The 25,375-nt window shown below is 41.8% G+C and overlaps 1 pseudogene; it reads right to left on the bottom strand.

The window, feature by feature from the left end:
* Positions 1 to 483: 483 nt before the first annotated feature.
* LOC142028035 (protein ELYS-like) overlaps positions 484 to 25,375 on the bottom strand; it is a 43,016-nt pseudogene continuing 18,124 nt past the window's right edge.

Genomic DNA, 25,375 nt, shown 5'->3' with positions numbered 1-25,375 from the left:
TTGTCAATGAGACCGTGATCAGCAGCACGGCAGTTCTTCTCCCCATGGTGGCCAGCGGTGCCAGGGCTGGGAGGCCTGAGTGGCCCTACAAGCTGGTGGTGGTTCAGGGTTTTTCTGGGTGGGCTGTTTGGTGGTGGTGGTGGTTGTTGGGGGTTTTTTTGTTGTTGTAGCTAAGGTCTACCAAAACCTGTTAAGTCCATCTCGGTTTTCACAGTCTACATCCTCCTTTATTTTGAACCTTGGAGGAAAACTGAATATGGCTCTTAACATTATTTTCCTTTTGGTTGATTATTTACGTTATGTCATTAACTAGATAAGACAAATGAAAAGTGTAATGAGTAAAGCTAATATTGGTGACCCTTACTGAAGTACTTTACATAAGAAAGTTTCCTCCTAAAGTTCTGAAAGTTACTCTTTTGAGGTAGAAAAATCTCTTCATCTCCCACAGCTGTATCACATTCACCATCTCTATTAGCAGGCAAATTCCATGCAACTGTTGCTCTGTAGTATCACAGCTGTATTGAAGATTGAGATCACAACTATTCTGTTCAGGTGGGCAAAGCCAAAAAGATCAGCACCAAGAAGATTGGTCAGTTATGTCCTTACATGAGAAGAGTTTGATGGCAGTGAATGGAAAGACAGTTTAAGACAAGTAAAATTCCTACAAAAAGCCATCACTGAATTTGACAGAGACTGAGATTGCTTAACTGGCATCACTTACGTTGTCAGTCCCTTAAATGGATTAAGAAGCATATACGTTCTTGCTTGTGGGCATGCAAGTCAAACTTCACAGAGCCATTGAGCACTTAAATAATGAGATGGTTAAGCTACAACTTGCATCTCTAAGGGCTTAAGTATATTGAGAAGTCCAATTTTAACTTCCTTTGTTCCCTGCAATAAACATGAGTGTATTTCAGAAAGCTATGGGACAATGTGCGTACTGCAGTTAACTTGGAACTAAACTTCCCCTCTGCAAGACTGTTCCCAACGTCCTGCTTCCAGAAGGATTCTACATATGCTTGTGCTGTTGGTGCTCATAGAAATCGCACACCTACCTCCTCACCTTTCTCTCTCTGTGTATTGAAGTTGCAGTCGTAGTATCAAAATACAAGCAATCAGTCATTCACTAAGAATTCATGGTTTAGTGAACAACAGCAATGCACACCACACCAATGACTGCTGTGGGATAAGCCTGCTCTTGGACCTTGCCAGGTCAGAGTCACAGCCAAGGAGTGAGTGACCTGAACAAACAGCCACATCAGTGACCGTAACATGCATTTTTCCCTCTACCTCACAGATGGGTCATCCACACAGCACAGTGCATTGGAAAATGCATTTTATTTTAGAAACGGCTTTAATTCAAAAGGAACCGCGGTACATTTATCTCCAGGCATATCAAAGACACTCATGATCTTGACTGCTTTGGTGAAAAAAGCATTCCTGGAATGGAAACCTGGAAGTTTTGCATAGAAGACAAAAGTGCAAACAGAATAGGAAACAAATGCTGTCTTACTACTTGAAATCCTATTCTCTCTTCGTATTTTCAGATTGGCCTAGACTAATAGGTTATAAGCATTGCCTAACAACTCACAAGAAACTATGGACTGGTTTCTGCCTGTAGCTTGTTTTTTTCCCCACCAGAAATCAACACCTAGGCTATATCTGATTAGTTACATGGGAACTAATGAAGTTCCAGCAAATAAATGTATTGCACTGACAACCCTGAGAGTTATCTGTGGCTTTACTTACACACTAGGCATGTTCTTGTAATACGGTCCATTACAGATCTTAATATTGCAGCACATTTTGATGGGTTTCTCTCTTTAAGCATCATAGGACTGCCACCAGGTCCTTGGGGGAAGGCCTCCTCCTCTGTGCTCTCCTCCAATGCTAATCGTCTCTTTCTGCCCCGACGCCCTGTTCCTGCTGCAGTCCTGGGTGTGCTTGATTCCTCGTTTGGCTGGGCAGCTCTTTGCTCAGGAGCATGTGTTTTTTCTAGTTTAGCATGTGGGACTCCTCTTATTCTTCTCTTAGGAGTATCGAGGATTCCCACTTTCCCACCTGCACACATGTCTTCCTGAGCAGAGAGAGATTCTGTGTCTGCCAGGAGATTTTGTGCCCGCTTCCTAGCACTTCTCCTCGGAGTGACGGGAAGTTTGAATTCTGTTTGAGGAAGCGATGATTTAGACAGATCAAGGTCAGAATTTTCTGAAACTTCTGATGAACTCATCTTTCTTCTTCTGCCTCTTTGAGTTGCCACCGGTAAAAGGAGTTGGGCACTAGGCTGCACCTCTTGATCCTTGACAATATTTTCCATAAATTGTAAATTAACGCTTTTCAGTTTTCTTGCACTTCTGCTGGGACTGACTGACGTTTTTATCTTATGACCCGTGTCAGTCTGGCCAGTTTCTTGACCTCCTGCTGAACTTTTCCCTCCTCTAGTCCTTTGGGAAGTAGCAGAAGCGATAACGCTACCTTCAGCAAGAGAAGTTTCCTCATTAGCCTCTCCCAAGAGTTCAGCTGCAGCTTCCTTCGCTCTCCTTAATCTTCTTCTTGGAGTAGCGGCTACGGACTGTGTAGGGAGGGACAATGTTTGTCCATCAGAAAGGCTGCTTTCTACTTTTCCTGCAGTACTTGGTTTAGGCTTCCTGCCTCTCCTAGGAGTAACAGGCATCACAAGTGTTTGCTCCTCTTGAGCATTTTCTTCCGTTTGAAGACTAGAAGTCTCAGGTGCTTCTTTTGTTCGCCTGCTACTTCTCCTAGGAGACAGTGCAAACAGACCTGGTTTGCCTGTCTTCAGTAGCTGCTGAGTGCCTGCCGATGGAGTACTTAGCCTTCTACTCAGCTGTCCCCTTGCACGTGTTCCAGGAGCGATGCCGTACTCTACTTGACGTACGCTGGTTTCGTCTTCCACTCCTTCTGGCACAGTTCTTAAGGGAGCTTTTGCCTTCTGGAATCCAGTTACCTTTTTACCTATGGTTTCATGAATAGATTGTTCTGCAACTTCAGATGTAAATTCTTTACTTCTTGTGTCTTTGATTGCATCCGGTAAGTTCTCAGCAGTAGCTGCCTTAATGGGTTCAGGCACATACGGGAGCGACTCTGCAATATTTTGAGATGCCTGATCACTAGTTACAGTGGACACCGACTTGGTAACATGTTCTTGGTTTTCAGTATTGCCTAAACTGTTGACAGGTTTTTCCTCTGTTGTTGTGCCAGCTGCTTTAGAAGCATCTACTAATGTAGGGTCTCCCATCTCTGCTTCACCTTCTTCTCCTTCCAAGACTAAAGTAAAATTACTCTGAGATAGAAAAAGCTCTCCATCTCCCTCAGCTGCATCACATTCACCATCTCTGTTATCAGGCAAATGACATGCAAACTGTTGCTCTGTACTATCATAGCTGTACTGAAGATTGCCTGAGGGATGTAGTTCACTACATGGTGATGTTTCAGGTGCTTCTTCTGAGGTTTGTGCCTTAACCGCACCGTCTTCAAGAACCTAAAGTTAAAAAAGGTCTCTTAATGCAGTATCAGTTACCAAACAGACTAACTTCAGGCTGAGCTAGATGAAGCTGAGGACACTGAAATGCTGCTTTTCCTTTCCGATCACCACCAAATGTAAAGTTAGAAACATACCATGTACTCTCTACTACAGGTAAAAGTTTATGCGTTTAAGGGACAGAGAACAGAGTATCCCGTGTATGCAATCACATGCTCCATTTCTGATACTTCTGTTCATGACTAACGATTTGCCACCACCCGTGAACAAAGTGAGCAGTTTTACAATACAAGCTGTACACCCAGCTGGCAGTAATCATCACATTGCAGTACTTTCCGCACTGACTACAAATCCACACAGAGTGACCGACTCTGCATCTAACGGGGCAAAGTACAACGATGTCCCCCAAGCTTAAAGTTTCGCTCATCATAGGTGTCACCGCAACACTTAGTCAAACTGGCCAGGTATCACATCGCACAACTCAACACCGCACTTTAAGGAATCACTTGGATTGCAGGAGACAACACATAGATTCTAAATACCTCCATCGCAGCCTTTGTAGCTCCCCGTACTGAGCAATTATTCTCTCCTGCTAGAGCCACATGAGACACTCAAGCTTTTATGCTGAGAGCAAAAGTAGTCTCTGTTATGTATTTCAAGTGACTCAGGTGGCCAAGGTAATTTAATCAACGCGTGAAGACCTTTGCCCAACCCTCTAAGTTATAGGGCTAGCCAAAGAGGGCAGAAGGAGGAAGCCACTCAGCGGGAGTCTCCATAGAATCTGCTTATTTTCTTGCCTCCTGCCTTGCCAAAAGTTGCTAAAGCATCATCTTTGATCGTATTCTTAAACAGTTGTTCAACCCTAAACAAGACCTGAACGACATGCAGGAGACCTCGCATAGGACCATGCTGGTTTCAGCAGCCCAAGGATATGCAAATTTTCAAAGTCCTCAAACACTATTGGAATTAGCCTGGCAGAGAAGGGGAAGATGCGGGAAGATTTCTCCTCCCTAGGCTGGCTCCCCAAGGAGAAAAGGTAAAAAGTGGAATCATTAACAGTCTCCAGGCGATGGCACCCGAAGGACGGAGATGCCCCCCATAGGCGGGCTCGCCGAGGAAAAAAGCTAAAAGCTGTAATTACTGATAGTTTCCGATGGATGGCTCCCAAAGTACGAAGGTGACGGCAATACCGAGTACAAATACCAGACTAGTTTCACGACCACCAGCAATTCTACCCTGTCATAAGCCGGCGTTACAAAGTGCAACGACAGGGTAACTCCAGCCCGGTTCCCACCGGCCGTTAACAGCACGGCAGGGAGCACAGACTGCAAGCGAGGTATTAGCGCAAATTTGAGAACAAGTGCATGGAGTTGCGCAACACGCATCTAGCAACATGCCACGCTTCAAAGCTAAATTCGAGAAATACTAGTCATAGAATCATAGAATCGTAGAATCATTTAGGTTGGAAAAGACCTTCAAGATCATCGAGTCCAACCATTAACCATGGCCACTAAACCATGTCCTGAAGTACCCTGTCCACTCGCTTTTTGAATATCTCCAGGGATGGTGACTCAACCACTTCCCTGGGCAGCACATGCCAATGTTTGACAACCCTCTCAGTCTGCATAAACTTTCCTTTTATGCTTACAAATCTACGACCAAGAAAGTAGTAAGTAGTTTGTCCTAAATTCAGTGAAGGTAGACAAGCCAAAAAGACACGTTTACGTATAACTCAGTAAGAACCACTCATAACGAAAGCAGGAAAACCTTCACTCTACTGCTACAGGAATGACTGCAGCAGCTTTGTGACCGTCTCACGTACCGGCTCCCTTCTTCCCATCACAAATTCTCCATTTACTCCCATAAGTGAGTGATTTATGTATTCCCAAGTCTATAATCATCTTCTCTAGAGCGTTGTCCTAAACCCCAAAGCCGAGACGAGCGACGTAAGCGACTGCCTATTCAACTTCATCTGAAATCTGCGACACCGAAAAGCATCTTCTGTTGCTTGAGACCAATCTATTTGTGCTACGCCTACCTTTCAGTTTGTATTTCACTCTAACTATTACTAATTCCCGTGAGTACAACCCTACAGGAAATCGACAGCATACTCTATGTGGTACTTAGAGGACATCCACAATGAATCCAAATCACTCATCGGCCCCAGCAGAAGTGAGAACAATGGGGAAAACCTGCCACAACTGAGGAATCTCTGGCTCTGATTTTCAGCCCTTGTGAACAACCTTTTAAAATTCATACTTTACAAAGTTGAGATGTTAAAACCCCCGCATTTTCACACGCACACAAAAAGAGTTTTAGGCAGCTGGAAATATCTTGACACTGAAATTAACTCATTACTGGGAATTCTCTTTATGTTAATAAGGAACAAATAGCAAAGGATCTAAGCACCCAAATCATTCTGAAAATGAGTTTGGTTCCCACGCCATTTTGTCATTTGGTAAACGGCCTCCGGTATTGAAAAGCTGCACTCCCCAACTTTTCTTATTGTCTTTAACATTAAAACTATTTCTTTTTTTAAGTCAAATAAGAAACATTTACAGTCTAGCAAACCAAATGAAGGCATGGTGATTTTAAAAAATATTTAGGCGGGTTTTGGCACTCCTACAGCTCTCAAAGGCCCAAGTCTTGACAGGTTCTATTCTGTGTTATCGGTACAGCAAATGCGTAGGAGAAAAACCTATCTGCCCTTACCCAACGAGGTTTGGACTTGTGTTACCCAGCTAAAGAAACTGAGACGGTTTTGCATGCCTTCTAATCGTCAGTTAGACAGGACTGTCCTCAATTTGCAAGGTGTTTTCTCTTTAGTAGAAAATGGGAAAATAGTTTACTTACATTAATTTCCTCAGTTTTAGGAAGATTGTTAGAAACAGTTACTTCTTCCTGTGGAAAAGGAACGTTTCCTTCATCTCCAGCTGCTTCTGGGTTACGTTCTTCAGGTAAATCCACACACTTCCCCTCAAGGCAATTTTCTGAATGAGTACTGACCACTTCCTCGCTGTCAAGGATACGTATCACAGCTGGAAGAGATTTATATCATTTTAACTTAACTGCTCTATAAATGAGATGCGTTTAAGCAACAGGAAGTAACAGAGGGAGCAGGAGCCAAGAATACAGTTCTCCATCCTGCCACATACATCGGGCTTTCCCCAAACGCTAGAAACCAGAACCATCTACCCGGCAGCTAGTTATTCTTCACAGCCTGAGTACTGAGGGATGCATCATCTTTCAAAATAGTAACTCAAGCAGCAGATCCCATAGCACACAAATTAGTAGTGGTGTACAACACCGAAATACATAATGATCTCTCCTTCTAATATTTGACATTCTACCCGTTTTCTCAGTACCTTTATCCAGAACAGGAACATTGGCTATGCATTTTCTACAAGGACTTTCTCTGAGGAGGGTATTCTTCTCTCTACAGTTTAATGAAAGGTAGCAGTAACATGCTAGTACTACTTCAGTCTGAGACACCTGTAGCGCTATGGCAAACTGCATGTTTTACTTGAGGCCTTCAGCTGCCTTAACTCACATAACATCTCCCACATACTGTACGTACATTCACCCTCTGCCTGCAGGGATTCAGAAAGCTGTGGGTTTGTTGCAACTGGTATGGCTTTTTCTTCTGATGAAGAGGACATTTTGGACTCCTGCTGGTTTGCTTCACTGCATGAGCAGAAAGAGAGAAATCCATCACAAAGCTTCAAAACAAACCTTGAAGAGCTTTACAAATTACTTTCTCACTGTAAGGTCTTCCAGTTTCCAAACAGAAAAAAACTAAGGAAAATGAGAAATTCCTTTACCAACACATCGACATTCAATTCCCGACTCATCTTGTGCAACGAATCAAGTACTTAACATTCTTCCCAGCTATCTCACACTGGATAATAACATAACAACAGAGTTGTATTAAAGAATAATATATTCTTTGTCTTCTGTAGAAAGAGTGCAACTGCCATACTCGAGGTCTAGAACCAACTGAACAGAAGTTTGTGCCACTGTAAGTTACCACTTGAAATTAAGGGTTATTTCATCGCTAACGTCTCTCACTAAGCAGTTGCAGCTTTTAAAGTACCTGCTGAGAAAACTGCTTCCCTTTCCAGAAACAAACAGGTGCTAATTGACCACACACAGAAAATAGAAATTAAGTGTATAAAATACTGCCAGAAAGTATTCAAGCCCCACAATAAACCCACTAAAGTTACAGGAATCTCAGGTGTAATTTGCACCGACATAACATTCAGACAAAAGCAGGGCTTCTCTTCACAGTATCTGCTTAGTAACCCCCTCAAACTGTAAAAAGGTGCATATAGCCTGCTGAACAAAATCCTTATCCCGCTACTTTGGGGTCTGCAATGATTTGAGAAAAAAAGGCTCAAACTGACAGCTCGTCAATTTGACTTCTCTTCATGCCACATTAGTTCTGTCCACAGACAGAAAGGAACAGGAAACCTGTTGTATTTAAGAACACAGGAGAGAACCAATACCAGCTCAAAAATCATAGTTTTCAAACACAGGAAAGCCAGCAGTCACATGTTGTGTGAACCTAAAGGTGTATCTATATTTCATAAACTTACCCTTCACTTGCAGTCCCAGAAGTAGCAGCCTCAGCAGCTTTAAACAACCATTTACCATCCTCAGGAAGGGTAAGACGGTCAGCATTTGATTCTTCCACAAATCCTACAAAAACAGACAGATGGGTGACTTCCCTGTTGCACTTAACATCATTACTTTCAAAATGCTCATATGATTTTCGAGAGAGCCGTAACGCATTTCACCTAGGATGGTGATCTAACAAAATAACGCTACCAAGACTTCAACTGCACAGAAGGTCTGAGTTCTTCTGTCCAGTAAAACCAGAAGTCTGATGCATAGTTTCCGTCAAGAAAACAACATGGCCATTGACATTCTGTTTACAAACTCAACTTGATATGTTACTGACCTAATACATAAAAACCTCAGGAAACATCCCTCCTTCTTAAAATTGGGTCAGAAGTTTTTCTTATTTCTCTTTGGATATTTAACTCATCCCAGCAATGCTTCTTTCCTTTCCTGATTTCGTTTCCCCTCTTCTACAAGAATGCATCTAAGGTCGTCTCCTGTTCTTTTCTCTAGCGGTTGACTGGTGGTGTTGAAACCCAACTGCTTGCTAGCCTGTTTTTCTCTCAACAGGCCAAATTCTAGAAACACCCTCCTCCTTTTCTTCTTTGTTTCTGCCATCTGCTTCCTCCAGATCCAACAATTACCTTTGCAGACAGTACGCAGGACTGGGATAATTTTGCTAGCTCAGCCCAAACAAGAGCTATACTGACTGCCCCCTAACGCTTCCAGAGTACCGAAATTGTACAGAACTGTTTGTACCATAGTCCGGCAATGACAAACTTTCTTCATAAGGTTATTCTTTAATGATTAGGACCTTATCATTGTTTTTAAGGAAAAGCACCCTTGATTTCTTGTCCAAACACAGGGCAGCTAAAAGCAGACAGGCAAATGTTTTGACCTATCTTACTAGAAACACTCAGACCTGGAGAACCCCTTTTACCCATGTACACGGAGTCCCTGTCTGGGCACTGCTCTTATTGAAAAAGAAAAGGAGCTGAGGAGCTTCAGGAGCAGCAGTGACTCTCCAGGATCCTCCGGAATCATCTCAGGCTTAGGACTGAATCAGGCTGCATATGATGCACTGATACCGGAGTACACGCTCCCCGCTACAAACTGTTTCGAGACCTCGGACGCAGAACTCCGACACTTGCGTACCTCTCCCAGGAATAGCAAACTTTTGTTCTAAGGAGCTGAGCGGACTGAGCTCTGTTTGTCCAATCCTGACTGTAGCTGTGTTTACACATCTTCTCCCTGTTCCTGCACCACTGTCATTCCCAGCTCTTCATCACTGCTCACCACCTAGTGAGCTACATCTCTTCTAATCTGCCAGCAGACCTGCTCATATGAACACATCTTCAGCAGCTGCACTGGCTTGAATGAGTTGAATTGAGCTGAATTACCAAAGACCAGCTGAAATAGGTTTGGAAAAGGCTGCAGAAGCTGTTGAGCCAGCAAAAGGAGCAAACATGGCTGTAATGAGAAGCAGATACACAAGCAGACTCACTTCCCAAAGAAAACTACTTAACTGAGCACTAACGAGGGGGGTAAAAAAACAAAACAACAAAAAATTACCTATCTAGTCAAAGCACGCCATAGGCTAAACGTGCTGTAAAAAAACCTGCAGCCTACAGAAGTCCCCCTAAAACAGAACCAGAAGCCTAAGTTTTCAGCTTGTACCCCTCTCAAAACTCCCACAAGTCGCTGCTGCCTCTCCGCTGCAATTACACACAAGAAATGCCAGCCAAAAGCAGTATACATGCAGAATGTCCACGAGACCTAAAAAAGGGCTCAAAACACAGTGGCAATTTTGAAAGCCTAGGACAAGGAAGTGCCTCGGACATTTGTGAATGCTCATCATGGACTGTTGCACCCGTCAGTAATTTAGCCTTTTGAAGACATTTGAAAAATGCAGAAGCTTAGGTTATCATAGCAGGAAACACACCAGCTGCTTTTCTCAGTTCTGATGAATCTGGTTGTCCCATCGGGAAGGGTTTCTCTTCAACTATTTCACTGTCTTCCTCCTTCTCCAGTTCTTCAAAATCGGCAGTTTCTTCAGCGGAAGAATTAGCTGGATTAGCAGCTATAAAGATGACTTCATCTTCAAAATCGCCAGGTGATTTTGCATCATGATACTCCAAAGCAGCTTGGTCTGACCTGGCAGAGAAGTTACTGTTTTCTTTGCTGACATCCGTTTTCTCCAAACCGTCTCCAGACTCTTCCACTTCAGCACCACCTTCCTCGGGATTGCTCAGAGGAAACAGAGCTGGTTTATCTCTACTTTCCGACCAAGCATCCTCCACCACTCCGTGATGATGCTCAGATGAAACTCCAGATGGTGCTTTGTTATCTTCCGTTACCTTTATTTTTTAAAAAGAAAGTTCACAATCAAGATCACACATATGCTTTTTGTCAAAGCAAGACAAAAAAAAAGAACAAATATATACCGATATTTGTCAGTTTTGCAAGTGTCGCCTTAAGCAAGGCGCTACAAAATTAGTTCTCATGCTAGCACTATCTTAGCTTTTCAAGCGGAGTGTAAAAACCAATCCCACTGTTGACTGCTTATTGAGTTTCCACAGCCTTGGAGAATTAAGATGAAGTGGGCCTTGTAAGTGCTTGCTTACCCTGTCGTCTCAAGGCTGTTCATTGGGTTCACTACTGTGTTTTCAAGAAGAGGGAGCTTTGCATACCTAAAATCATAACTCCAAGATTTCTCTTTTTTTATGCTTGCCTTTTCAGCTTGTATGCACTACTAACATATTTTAGCGTTCACTATGCCTGTGGCGTGGAACAAGTAAATTAATCCGGCCACACTGCACTATTACTAAGAACTTCCTACAGGAGAGAGAGCCTCTTCTTACAGTTGACTAGCTCTTTATAACAGGCAATAACAGGTACGATAAAAACAGGTTAAGACAATTTGTTAGTACAGGTACGGAAAGCTCCTCCAGGTAGATACTAGCTTTGGAACATTACTTTGGCAACTGCATGACGAGCTGAATCAGGGAAGCCACCTGACAGAACAAAAGGAGGAGCAGAAGGGGGCAACTTCCAGGTGGACAGACTTCATTTGACAACTACACAAATGCTATCGCTGGTGCAAGGCAAGAAGCAAAACCAAGAACTTTAGGGCTAGAGAAGAGACAGCCATACAGCTCTCTTCATCGGCAGTCTATTTTTACCATAGCTTAAGGAAACCCAGGCCTTGCAAAAAGAGAGACTGAGAGTAAATGCAGCTCATGACTTTTGTTGCTTTCAGAGGTGTTTCATTCACAAAGCTTAACGAACCCAAACAACTGACTCAATCTGTATTCCTTACCCTCCTGCCATACCACCATTTCAAAAGGTATAGCGGGAAGCTGCACACATGCAATTTGGAACAATCACAGCGCCTAGTGATGCTGGAGTAAAAACCACCAAGGTGGCTGGTATTTGTTAAGAATATGTTCCTGCAGGCAGGTGATGTTACAGAAGGTCTAACATAACCTTTTTGGACCAAATTCAAGTCTGCCGTTCTGATTTGCTATTCCAGTTCTCAATATAAGGAGTATTGGAAAACTTGAAAAAAACTAAATCAAATCACAGTCTGTAAAGCCTTTAACTATAAAGATCACTAACTACAGGCCAGCTTACCCCAACAGTCCATTTTGCATTCAAGTTCTCTTCCCTGAAAGATACTCTACGCTCCTTTGCTCGTAGAGGAGGAGGTGGAGATCGTCCTGGAGATGCAGAAGGAGTTGCTAGGGGTGTAGTGCGAAGGCTGGATCTGAGAATAGACCGAGGAGTAAACGCAGGAAAACCAGAAGCAGCTGTGGCCAAAACATTAGCTCTCTATGAAAAGAAAAAAAAATATTTAATTTAAGACCTATTAAATCTTCAAAATGGAAGACTTCACTTGTCAAAAGTATTAGTTCAAATTAAAGTGAGTTTGTACCAGCAGAGAGGACAAAGTTTAGCCTCTGCACTGCTCTTTTTCCAAAGAAAATATGTTAAATACTTTGTGTTAAATACTTTGGTGGTTTCATGTTAAACAAAGTTTACAGGCTTTTGCTTCGGTTGGTTGATCCTGTTTTGTAAAACACAAACCTTAACCACAAGAGGTGTCTCCAGTAAATTCAGCTCCGGTGCTCTTGAAAAATTCTTTTGTGAGATGGAACCAAGCATATTTGATTTCAATGGGCTGGATGCCATGAATGAAGTAGAAGCGCTACATGGTGACTGCCAGCTACCACCCTGTGCTGCAGAACTTGAAGGAACAGGATGAACCACCAAATCCGGCAATCTGTGAAGATACACAATTGAAAATATGAACATAAATAAATACATGAAATAAAATCTTGAGCTGTGCTCAAGACATCTGAGATGATACATAACAAAAACTTTCAATGAACAAGAAATACAGGTGAACCCGCACTGCTGGGCTGATAGATCAGGCCCATGAACAAGTTACAGGCTTTCTCTTGTTTTTTCATGATTTCGTGATGTCACTTAATTTCCTAAATCCCTGCCATCTGAGGCAAGAGTAATGCAATTTTACGTTGCACCAGTGATGTAATTCTCATGTCAGAAGAAAATTCCTCTGCATTTCAATGCTGGGGCCACTTCAAATTCTCCACTTAGTTGTGTCCCCAAGCCGACCTTTTCTTTAACAGGTACAAAGCTAAATTTTGTTAACGGCTGTCCCAACAAATGCATCGGGCAACTCTGCATCAGGGAGAGGACGTGTTATGACTGGTGGTTCTGTAGCTCTAGGCCTAGAATTAAAAGGAAAATGTAACTGACTTGCACTCCCCTCAAGTCCAAACGTACCAGAATTCAAGTTTCACCTTGAATATACTACCTCTAGGAAAATCATCTGACAACTGCTAGCTTCTTTTTTGCTCTTTATAATTCTGCCTGGTTTTGAGTGAAAAAAAAAAGGAAAAGGCAGAAACGAAGCAGAAGCTGGGCACAAAGTGGTAAAAGATTGCTATTTGATCACACAATCAAGTCTACCAAAACCTGTACACCAATAGCTTGTTGGCAATCATGGGTTTCGTTTCAGCTACCTTAAATTCTGTAAACACATTTACTGTAATGTAAATAGATGTATTTGCATAAATGAGATTGTCATAGCAGAAGAACTCTCACTCCAAGTATTACTTAAGATGAATTGATTCTTAAATGTTATATCTTGTAGGTGCAAAAAAAGCCAAAGAAAGCTTTATTCAGGTGCCCCTTCCCTCCAAAACACTAACATAATTCAAGTGGATTTTTCTCTCTCTCTCTCTCCAAACACGCAGCTCAAGACTAAACTTTGTTAAAAGGCTGCTTACCTATCACGGCGTGAGCAACTGGTTTTCTGCTCATTTTCTAACGCTACTTCTCCAATTTTGGACAATACATTACTGATGAACATTGCTCTTGTACGCACATTTCCTGCATTTGCTTGTTTTGTTACTGTTGATAACGGCTTTGGTCTTGCGACTGTAAAGCAAGAGGGGAAAAAATATCAGCCTTGTGTGATCAAAGTCGTGGTCAGTTGTCCATTGTATTTCCCTCCCCTAAAAATTACCTTCTCTTGAGACCAATGAAGGCAAGTGGTAAGGCTTGGCTCTCTCTACGGCCAGCTTCCTTTGAACTCTAGGAAGGATCTTGCCATATTGGTGCAATGTAGAATTCCTGGCAACTGCTCTCTCTCTCAAGCCAGGCTCACGATCATTCTGATGAACAAAAAGCATAAAGCAAGAAGGTAACTGATTACAAGAAGTTCACTGCACACAACTATCTCTGCTATTTCTAATTAGTGAATACATTTCCTCCACAGATACTGTATAATACCGCCACTGCACAGAGGAGCAGCAAGTTCTACTCCTTGGCACACACCAATTCCACCTGGTAATTTCAGCAAAGGGCAAGGCAGACTAGGATAAGAACAGAACCTACAACTTCAAGTTGAAACAATTCTGGCACTCGGCAGAACCTCACTCCGATACGCTTGTTCTCACCTGCAATTTTCAAATGGCTTACGAAATAGCAGGCTTTCCCTTGTTTTTCCTGAAACACCAATGTCCGAGATGACTGAATATTCAGGGCAACTGCAAATTACAGTGGACGCAATGATGTGAATATTAAAACAAGTAAGAAAAGGCTACCTACACACACCTTCTGGCCAAATGAAAGTTTTCAAATGCAGGACCTAAACCTTCCAAGACCACCTTATAAGTGCGATCCACTGGAAAACTATGGTTCTGGAACACAGAAAATGTATCACAGATTCATAACAGAAGTTCGCAAAATGCAAAATTTAATCTGGCTGTTTTGAGAAACAGAAGTTAGATAAGAATTTCTGTCATCAAAGGGGTAAAACAGAAGTTGTGGAGTCGCAGAGCTCATGCTATAACTGGAGGAAATAAAAAGAAAACCAAACCAGCACACAGATTTTACCTGTGCATTGGCATCCAGACTGCTCTCAGCTAGAAAAATAAAGTTGTGTGCAAGATTCAAGAGGTGACATACAACATACTCTTCATGCCACAGAAAGGAGTGACACAAACAGTGTTCGGCAATCTAAACCATTATTCCTTAGATGCAAACAAACTATTTTAAGTGGAGTCAACAATGGTCTGCAACACTTAGTTTATAACTTCACGCAGTAGCTTTGGAGTAGTGAAATATTTTGTTCAACTTTTAGGTTCAGCTGGAACGGAAAGTGTAGAAACTTATTCCTAGTATTTCAAAGAATGGTATAAAAACCAAAGCGTTGATTTTTATTTTATTTACTACCAAAAATGGTTAGTAACACCTAACAGAAACCTGCACACTTGACAGAACTTTCACGCTTACCGTAAGATTAACGTTCATTGAACGATTCGACTGCAGCGCTGGGATATAGTTGGCACGCTGCACATGGTGGTCTAAAGGAAATCTAAGATTCCGGACAGCAGCATCGCTCTGTAAAATCTTCTCCAAACACTCCTATGAGAAATAACACATTTCAAAAATCTGTTATGATTCTGCCTCTTCTCTTTTCAAAGAGACCATTAAGATTTTTTTCGTGTCCACACTTACTTGTTCAGTGCCTGTGAAAGGTAGCTTCAGTAAGTCTTCCATTAGTCCCATCTCCTGACAGATTTCATACACGTGTTTTAACAGCTCTTTGATGTTTAACCTGGTGGCATGTTGCTGCAACAGACCCCAAGCCTCCACCACGCACCTGTAATTCAATTTTTTGAGATGTAAAGGAATATTAATAGTATCACCAAAAAGATGCCCCCAAACGACTGTATTCAGAGTTTAAAGGGAATTTAGGGCATGGTGATTCGCATTAGTTGTTCTCCACCTTTCACAATATTGGAATGCCAAAACGGTGGGATAGGTTTCTTTACCTATTGGACAACAACACCGTGAGGAAAAGCCGCACTTCACTGCTGCTTGACATTGCTGGCTTCATCATCTGTATGTATCTGAGGGCTCGCCTACGCTCTCCTTGGCACATCAGGGATTGAATAATTCTCCTGTGCTGCCATGACACAGTTTTGATTGTGGCTGGATGAAAGAGCAGGGCCAGTGAATTCTGTAGAGGTTAGAGGTCAGGTGTATTATCATATGCACGTGCACGCACGCCACAAGAACATTCAAAAGTATCTTAAGTAAGGGTGGACGTGTGTCAAATAAACTTAGATGACTAACTACTGTAGATAAAAATTCTCAAGTATTTGCAAAAAAAATAATCCAGTTAGCCATACAGAACAAAGCGAGTGTTTTAAAAGGAGTAATTCACACTTTTCCAGAGTAACCAAATCTCTGTGTACAAACACCACTTTCTATAAATACATTACTAAATAATAAGCTATTCTCCCAGACAAACAGATATATTAACTTTGTGACAGGCAAAGAACAACCTTCAGCATCAGAAAGAACATGAATTAGGTTGAACAGTCACTTCTGCAGTCTTCTGCCTCAAACCTTGCTGCTATGATCATAGTTTTAATATTTAAAGTACCTAAAACACTGTCTTTGAGAAAGCGCTCCATCGGTCTGCTGGAAGCAACCTAAATGGATGGCTTTGAAAACTCAAGTATCAAGCATGATTAAAGTTGATTTCTTCTTTGTTTTAATCCATTTCCTGTCAAAGTGGCTAAAAGAGAATTTCAGATTATAACTTATTGCTAAAGATGTCGAAGCAGTATGACAAAAGGGCTTCTAATGTTGTAGCACCTGTTATTAGCTAAGCACCGATTTTTTAAAATCATTTTACAGATTACAGCTTTGGACTGTAAGGGATGTCTAACTGAACTGTAACGTACTTACTTCGTAATCATTGTGATCTAGAAGCCAAAAACCTTCAACAAGCTTAACAAGTCCCCAAGGGATAGCAAAGGCAGTTGGGAAGGAGTCGATTGAAGTCTCTGTTTTATTCGGAAAGGAACGCGTGATATCTAGCAGCAAGTAAATTGTCTGACATCAAGTATCTAGTTAAGGCTAATCAATTTGGAAGACCAAACACTTATCACATCACGTTTCGAAAAACACAGTGAAGTCAGGATATACAAGTGGTAGGAAGCAGAAAATACTGCCGTATTAGTCTTGCCATTTTGAGCTATTCTAACTTGAGGACGGTCAGGTCCTAACCACAAAACTGCATTCTGAATAAATAGCCACAAAGAAATACTCTTTGATTTCTGTAAGGCATTCAGAAAGGTTAACTTTAGATACTTAAATACTTCCGTTGTTACAAACTCGGGCTCCCTCTTTAGTCACTGGAGCTACCAGTTGGACACTCAAAACACCTGAACATCCAATACTTAATTATTAAAGCAAACAAATTCTACCGTTGGTTTTTTCCTCATTTCCAGAGTATATAGAACAATGTAAATTAAGGTGTCCTTACAAGACAACGTAGCACTGAATGATTGACACTGGATTTAAAACAGTATGCGGATCACTCATCGGTAGTGTCATTTTCTCTTTCTGACATCCGTTTTTAGGGACATATTCTAATAAGACAGCTCTGGGGTACAACCGTTTTTAAACCCCTTGCTCTCTAGGCTCCCCTCTCGGGTTAGGCAGCAAACAACAAAAAGTAATTCTGTATATTTCAGCAGCTTAAAAATTAAGTTTCTGCCCGATGACTTTTCTCTTCTCTCCCTTTCTTATTCGGTGTGCCTGCACTTCTAACAGAACAAAAGCAAGCACTGCTATCTGGGCTGGAAGACGGATGAATTGGGCAAAAATCAGGTACCGGTTAGAAATCCTTCTGCTCTCAAGCAGCACGTATTACTGCATCATCCTAGTAAGCAGCCATTTGCTACAGGTACGGGTGCTTTAAAAAATTAAACACTGTGCTAAGTTTTGAGAAAAACCAAGGGAGATTTTTATCTTTAACATTTCTCAGTAAACCTGTTTTCGCATGTCAGAAAAGACTTTGCAACAAAACATTAAAAAAAAAATCATAAAGAATCCACGGTACAAAGAAATAAAACAATGCTCCTGTCCACGCCTTCATTCTAAACTAAATGTTTTCACTTGCACTGTGTTGGAAGCATAAACTCAAAAACATTATTAAAGGCGCAGGTGACAAACATTTAAGAACATTTATGTGCGTATGCTGAAGGTGTAGTAAAAATAACGAGAAAGGATACAATTGCATGTTTGTAGCTTTCTTCAATGCCTTCTAGCAAATAGAGATCCAGCAGTGCCTGAAAATGAAAAATCAAAAGTTTTTTAAAAACTCCTGTCTTTCATGAATCATGGGCTTTTGGGTGGGGCTTTGGGGGGTTCGTTGCTGTTTTCAGGGAACGTAACACTCACGTGTAAACTAGCAGGTGGGTATTTCCCAGTTCCTCCTTCATCTCTCCGCCACAACTTCTCAACTTGGTCTCCTAACTGGGAAACCATTCCATCAATCATCAAGCAGTCAGAATCCCATTTTCCTCTGGAACAAAAGGTAGCAAGGATTTGGAGAGTCAAACACTAATTCCAGCCTCTCAGTGTAACAGATCTCCTCCAGTCAAACCAAACAGAAAAAAGCTCCCACGAGGCAAAGAAAGTGACAAACACACAAAGGCATGATTATGACTTGAAACGCACATGAAAGAAACGTCCGAGTCAGGTGAAAGATGTTTGTTAGATCATAGTGAATGATTCGAGGAGTTCCAAACAGACATCCTGGAAAGCTCCCCTACTAAGGGACCTTTTCGTTTTCAGGTTCTCTCTTTTGCTGTCTTACTTGTAGTACAAAGGAAGTGTGAACAAAGTTTTTTATGTGCCAGAAATAACCACTCTCCTACTGTCTAACAGAGGAAACGGAACAGTATCAAAAGACCAGGACTATTCTTTAGCGCAAGTCTAATGCCTCCCGTTGGAGTGTCCCAATACACAGCTGTGAGAAGACAACACCGCGGAAAGTTCAGATTTTGTTCTCAGCAGCTCACTTTTGCTACTGAAAAAAAGTTGTTTTCAGAAAGCTGAGCATACAGGTGAAGCTTAGTGTCATCTTAAGCAGCATTTATGTTTCTGTGCACAGACCATTACAACCATGGATGGGTGAAGCTTTAAAAATTGCTTTCTTCACAAGTCCATCACAATCTTTGGCTGACTGCGACACTACCCTTTAATTTCCCCATAATAAGAAGCAGAAAGAGCACACTGGAGGTTGTATGCTTCTAAGGGACATCTGAGCCGGTATGGAAGTTACTTGAGAAGTAAGCTAAGTAAGATGAACTTTAAAGTCAATAGCTACTACACCGCAGCTTGCACCTTAACTCATCTTGCAGCATCCTGTTCTTGTTTGCGGTGCCATAGCCTAAGCTTCTTTAGCTCTTTATTTAGTTTTCAGCACAATTTCCAAAGAAAAATCTATTATCGTCTAATCCAAGGCATATCACCTATATGCTAGTGAGCTAGCGCAGCAAAGAGAGTTCACGTTCAGCAAGTGACTTTTATCCAACAGCCAGTAGAGTGCTAGGTGTGCCAACTACATCGAACTCTGACTATCTCGTTAAATCACACAAATGTACTTGTGATTTAGGCCAATACAGTTATTACCCTTGCTCGCTAGTCAATAAACGAGATGAGGTTTGGTTTGGGTTTAAAACTGGCTTTCTTCTCTGTCCAAAACACCTGTTCTGTGAACACCGTGCTTTGCTGAACGGGAGATCGCTGACCCTCTCCTGAACACATGACCTTTTTCAGTAGTACCAAATGATACAGATTGGCCGCTGGATTAAGTACGCTACCAAGAAACGATGATGCCAACAAATGGTACTAAGCAGAGGTATACACAAATGTTGTAACACAGGAAAGTAACCTCCGTGTTCAAGAGAACGCATGCATCACTGAAGCGGAGAGGATTGCCGGCAACTGCATTAAGCAGAGCAAATACCAACTGTTGATAGCAAAGCCACTCACTCACTGCCACTTCTGATTTCGCAGTGGAAGTGTTCTCGAGTTCTCCTGTAAGGCTCACCTTGATAAACGCTCAAGTTTCTGTCGATGACCAGTGTAGTAGCTCTGAATCAGAGGGTAATTGTAGAAAGGTCTACCCAAACGCGCATCATCATCTACAGGCAATAAAGTAAAAGCAAGTTAAAGAAGCAATATCACATGTTGAAACTAAAACGTTTGACTAAAAAGACAGAAGATCATACGAGCTAAGCATCAAGAAGCACAGGCAAGCCTCCCACTTTGAAAGAAGCCAATCCTCTTTCTGCCTTTGCTAACGGAGCGGTGAGACACAAGACTCAACTCCTTCTTCTCTCAAGTGCCATTTCAAGTTTACAATTGAGGTAGCATTCAGAACACGTACTGTAAGCAGAAGCTCACTACAGAAAGGACAATTCTCAAAGGGAATGGTTTCTTAAACATGTCATGTGAGCATTTGTGAGACAATGAAGGCTGACAATAGACTTTATAATCCACCCAAATAAAGAAGTATTGCCGAGGTGTATTTTTTCCTCAGGCAATGAATAAAAAGTTCCAAACACGCAGGTAATGCCTTTGCTGTAAAAACAAGCATTCCAGGATTTGTTGTGTAATAGTAATTTGTTTCAAATCCCAAGTCTTGCAAGCTGTGGACACAAGCAACTCCTTCAAGTCAGAGGCTTATTGCTCTTTCTAAGGAACATCCAGGAAAGAAACTGCTTGCATTATTCTACACTAGGTATTTGAAAAAAACAGTAAAATCTCCGTTTCACCAAAAGAACCTTCAGCACTGACAAAACATTTACAAAAACATGGCTAAGCACGTGTTCATCGGAATCACTTACTGGATAGTCTCCCTGTTACAAATGTGTTACAGTTCATGCTTACCTAAACCCTCTGGAAGGAGACTGGATCGACAGAACCAGATGACCACTCGTGCATACAAAGAAAGGAGGCCAGTTACCACCTGCTTGTTTGTCAAGTCTGTAAAACCTGAAAAAAAGGCACGAGATGATTCTTGTTATCCAATTCCTTTCATTTTTACAAACCCCCTTTCATCATCCCAAATAGAAAGTATAAAAGTAAGGCAGTAGACATCGCGGTCTTTGCATTTCTCACTCTGTGGCACCTTCTTATTTGAAGAAAAAAACCACATTCACCACCAAACCAAAAAAGCAACCCCTACAAAGAACCAGATTCACTAAAGCTTCAAAGAAAAAAAACCTAAAGCCGGAACTATTACATACACTCACGAATAAGACATTTGTTTTTCACGTAGCGGGGGATTTTTACCGTAGCAAAGGGATAGTCTTCTTTTCCCCTCAATATGCCAAGGACAAGTGATAACATAAAAAGCTACAGAAACTCAAGTAACTTACTTCACAAGTTACTCATTTGTGCTTCCTTTGTATTTTCTAGCAATTTGCAATACAACATTCGCATGCAATTATAAATTGCTAGCTAAGAATTAAAAGGAATCATTTGCAGCGCTACCACATCCGGTTGCTGGAATCTCCACCCAGCTGCTTACACAGCTTCTCGCTGAATGTAGCCTCCCCTACCCACTTGCATGAACTCCACAACCAACTGTTTCCCTGAAATCAACGCGTATTAAGTGGTAGTCCCAACTTCTCAGATTTCAGCCCCTTCTCCCAGCTAAATTTGGCTGTCTTCCAATCATCAAAACCAACAGAAGCTCATCTTTCCACACTTACAACTCAAGCATAATTCCAAATCTTAGTAAAACATACCAAAGATTTCATATATACGATTACAAACCTTTTTCAGTAAGCTCTTGTGCTTCTGTTAGAAAACAGGTTAAGACCGTGCTCAGGTTGCTCCAAAGCAACTGGCAGTGCTGAAGAGACTGTAACGTCTGCGGGTCAACAAAGTTGCGAGAGCCATCAAACAGCGGAACACCTTTTCAAGAATAAATATTACATCGTTAGCCTTCAGAGCAATTTCAGAGTTTCAAAGTACGCTTAAAGAACCCCGTGCAGTACCATATACCGCCACGTTCCTGAATAAGCTCAATTAGAAAGAACCATTTTGTGTTGGCAGAATGACTACACTAGTACTCACATATTTGGTCAAACTCATCTTTTGCATAGATCACTTTCTTCCATGTCCACTCAAGAACAAACTGTAAATTAGCAGCAGAACTTGGCTGCGCTTTAAAAAAAGAAAACAAAAAAGAAATGAATCGACAATTGCAAACTAGAAAAATATATAACGTAAGAACAACGTAAGAAGTATTACCTTCAGATGCCCAATGTTTAATGCATCCAGTCAGAAGTTCTAAAGAACCTGTCTGGACGGCAGCTGACAATACCGCTTCTAACTGCTCCTCCTAAACGTAACCGACAAAATAAACTGAGAATCTTACATGCTTTCAATATCTGAACCAGTAACAGCAAGCGTTTGTTTCTAACTGTACACTCATTCAGACATCACACAGTCCACTAGTACACACGCAGCTAATTCCACATTCCTTTTCTTAACTCTAGCCACAGGCTGCACTGCTTGTTGGTCTGAGAAACACGTTAAACTTTCCCTCTAACATTTCAACTTACTGAAGGCTGATTCTAACCTTTATTTGCATGCCTCTGCAGTATAGTCTCAGTTTACCGAGTTCCAACTATTTCCGGTAACATCCTCTGCTAATACCCGTCACGCATTTTGCACGTAGAAGTTTGCCATCAGGAATGCGTGAAGGGGACAGAGCAAAGACAACGGTGCAACGCTTGCACGGAAACGGGGAAGCTAAGGGCAAGCAGCTTCCTAGACTCTGAAGACATGAAGCAGTTCAGACACCCAAAACTTTACCATTTTCTAAAATGACAGAAAAAGACGTGACACATTTAAATTCTAATAGGTTTAAATTGTAGGCTGCTCAAATACTGTATTATAATGCAGTGGTAATCCTTGAGAAGGATAATGCACAGCTATGCACAGACGTGCGATTATTAAGTAGCAGCTTATTTCAGCTGGTGGTGTGATAACTTCTTTCAGGTGAAATGACCCTTCACAAAATTTTACTTCTTTCTTTTTGTTTTTTTCTTTGTTTGTTTTTTTTTATGTGTTTTTTTTAAACACATTCAAAAGTAGCTTTCCCTTCTAGGCAAAATCATTACATTCAAAGCAATTTCTACACATTAGAATACACATATGATATGTCCATCTTTTTCTGAAAATGGGTTTCAGACAAGGAAACACACCAGATACTACTTACGGTGGCAAACAAAACTCCAAACCCAGCTTCTTGACCCTAATTCTGAAATTTGTCTTACTAACTTTCAAAAGAAATCCCTGCTCAAATGCATAACAAGTCTCTGAATGATATGGCCACAATTCAGCAAAGGTTATTAAAACACGTCTTGGTTGCCCAAGCTATTTCCAAACCGGAGCTGACATCAGAACATCCCATTTGAATGCAAGAGTCTACGCCAGGCTTGCAAAATAAGCAGTCTATGGGCTAGGGCAGCTTGCCAAGAAACTTCTTTTAGCTACCACACTGTGCAGAAGTGTTATTTGCCTTAACGCATTTCCACAAATCTGGTGAACAGTCCAGTAGACAGGAAGATGAGGGCAGCGAGAAGACCGCTCTCCCCTTCCTACTAATGGCTCCACTGTGTGACGACTAGCTAGCTAATCGTTTAGCTTAGATCCTGCCTGCGTGAAGAGGGGCTGTTCATCACAAAGGCTCCGTCTCTCATGAAACTCTTCAGATGAGAGAGAAAGGTTGGTGCACTGCAAGTGGAAAACCTGTGACGAGGCGGGGGGAGTCACTATGGTGGGACAAAGCAGAGAGAAGATAGTGGGTGTCAGGAGATAAAGGCGATTCAGGTGTTGCAGCAACAAGTGGGCAGGCTAAGCAGAGTAAATTGGGCTACGAGGCTACAGAGGTGAAGATCTGCTTTGAGAGGCTGCAGGAAAGCCTACTGATGAAGGGAAGATGAGGGGGAGCGGTGATGAAGTTGTCGGGCAGAGCTGACAAGAGTAATTGTTTACCACAGCCCAATTCCTTGGAAGCAAGCGATCACGTCTAGTGCAGCAAGCTGATGTTTGCAACAGCTCGCATCCGAGTGAGGCACCCCCATAGTCAGCTACTGCACTGAACATAATGCTTTGAGAAACCGATGGGGTGAAGGTTGTTGTGAGGGAAAGATGCTTTATGTTGCGCATGACCAGCACTGCCTGCACGCTTCCTTGTGCGTATCTGTGGCACGGAATTAAGAGATGGGTCTCTCAACGCAGATCTCTTAGTGCTGCCCCCACTCAAACTCGGTAGTTTGGATTGAAGAATACTATAACTTCTGCTAACTCAAGTCAACACCTGCATTTCAGTGCAACTTGCGAATAATAGGAAAATCAGATTATCATGTCTTGTAGCCTCTACAGCCCTCTCAGACGAGATGGATGTATTTCCCCCTTGATTCCCTGATACGCACTCACCTGACTCAAACTGGATGGCTGGACATCAACGCGTCTTGGAGACAGCAAGCCAGCTACAAGACACCTGTTGTAGCTATCGTGAATGGTTTCACTTATAGAAGGACCACATTTCTTTAAAAATTTCAAGGCCTGAAACATTAATCAAAAACTACGGATTAAGACAGCAGTATTATTCAGTCACTAAGGTTCTGAATAATCGCTAAGAGAAATAAAAAAAAATGTTCACTTAAATTGTTAGAAAGCTTGCATCAGTAAGCACTACTACGTAGAGTCTTAAAGACGGCAGCCAAACTAACCGCTACGGTTTATAAAAAATATCCTGTAAAACAAAAGGTCAGCCCTTGCAATGCTTAATTAAGTATTCTCTAGCTTCTCTGTCAATACACAGACCTTTTTTTACCCTGAACACTGACACAAAATGTATTCTATATAAGCTAAAGCTAGCACACAACTTTAAATCACGCTTTGGAAGACCCTTTCTGTGCTTGTTTGTGCAGAAGTTGATTTATGTTGGAAACACTTAGCGAGCTGAAATTTAATTCAGAATTATTTGTCACAAGCTGTGCAGTGGCTTGGAAGTTTTAATTTGGCCAAGTGCGGGAGAAAAAAAAAATAATCGTTTCTTCTCAAACAGTTAAGTAATATTTCATTTTCTCCATTCTGCCCTCCTTTTTCAAGTTAATCAGGCATCAAAACCCTAACTCAAGACTATGGAGGCAGTTCCACTGATGGGTAATGCAGAAGTAACAGCTTTCCCCAACTTCCACAACAGTTTTGTTCCTGCTCCTACAGCAACGTTGTATTCCGCTCTAGACATTCAATCCCTCAGCGTGCTTCAACAGGAGACAGTGGTAGTTCTACAGTCCCAAGAGTGGACCTAAAATGTTACCATTTGCATAAAACTGGCAGGACACCATTGCAATCATGCATGTGGATGGGCAGGATGGGCATAAAATGGTCTCCGACCCTGAAAGCAGTGCAATAGAAAACATAGGAAAGGTTCATCTCTTGCCATTCTCAATAAAGATACAGTAAAAGATCACCTCCTTCTGGAAGCCGGTGCAAGTCATACGAACAACTCCGGAGCTCAGCAAGCACGTACCATCTGCAGAGACAATGAACGTTTGACAGCCTTCCATACTCTCGCACTTAGCTTATGACCACTTTACGTTTTGTAAATAGCAGTATCTGGAAAGCTGTAACTGAGTACCCATTTTCTTCATCAGATCACTTCCAAACTTACTTTTTTGAAAATAATTACTGCGTGTAGCAATTTTATCTCTAGTGCTATCAAGGTGCTCTGCTCTGAGCTTCAGTTCAACGTCATTTCATTTGATGACCATCACCCCTTCACAGGCTACATTACAAAAGCACCACAACCCAAAACTCAGCAGACTG

Source organism: Buteo buteo, unplaced genomic scaffold, assembly GCF_964188355.1.
Source record: "Buteo buteo unplaced genomic scaffold, bButBut1.hap1.1 HAP1_SCAFFOLD_110, whole genome shotgun sequence".
Taxonomy (NCBI): domain Eukaryota; kingdom Metazoa; phylum Chordata; class Aves; order Accipitriformes; family Accipitridae; genus Buteo; species Buteo buteo.
This window is presented reverse-complemented; position numbering and strand designations above follow the sequence as displayed.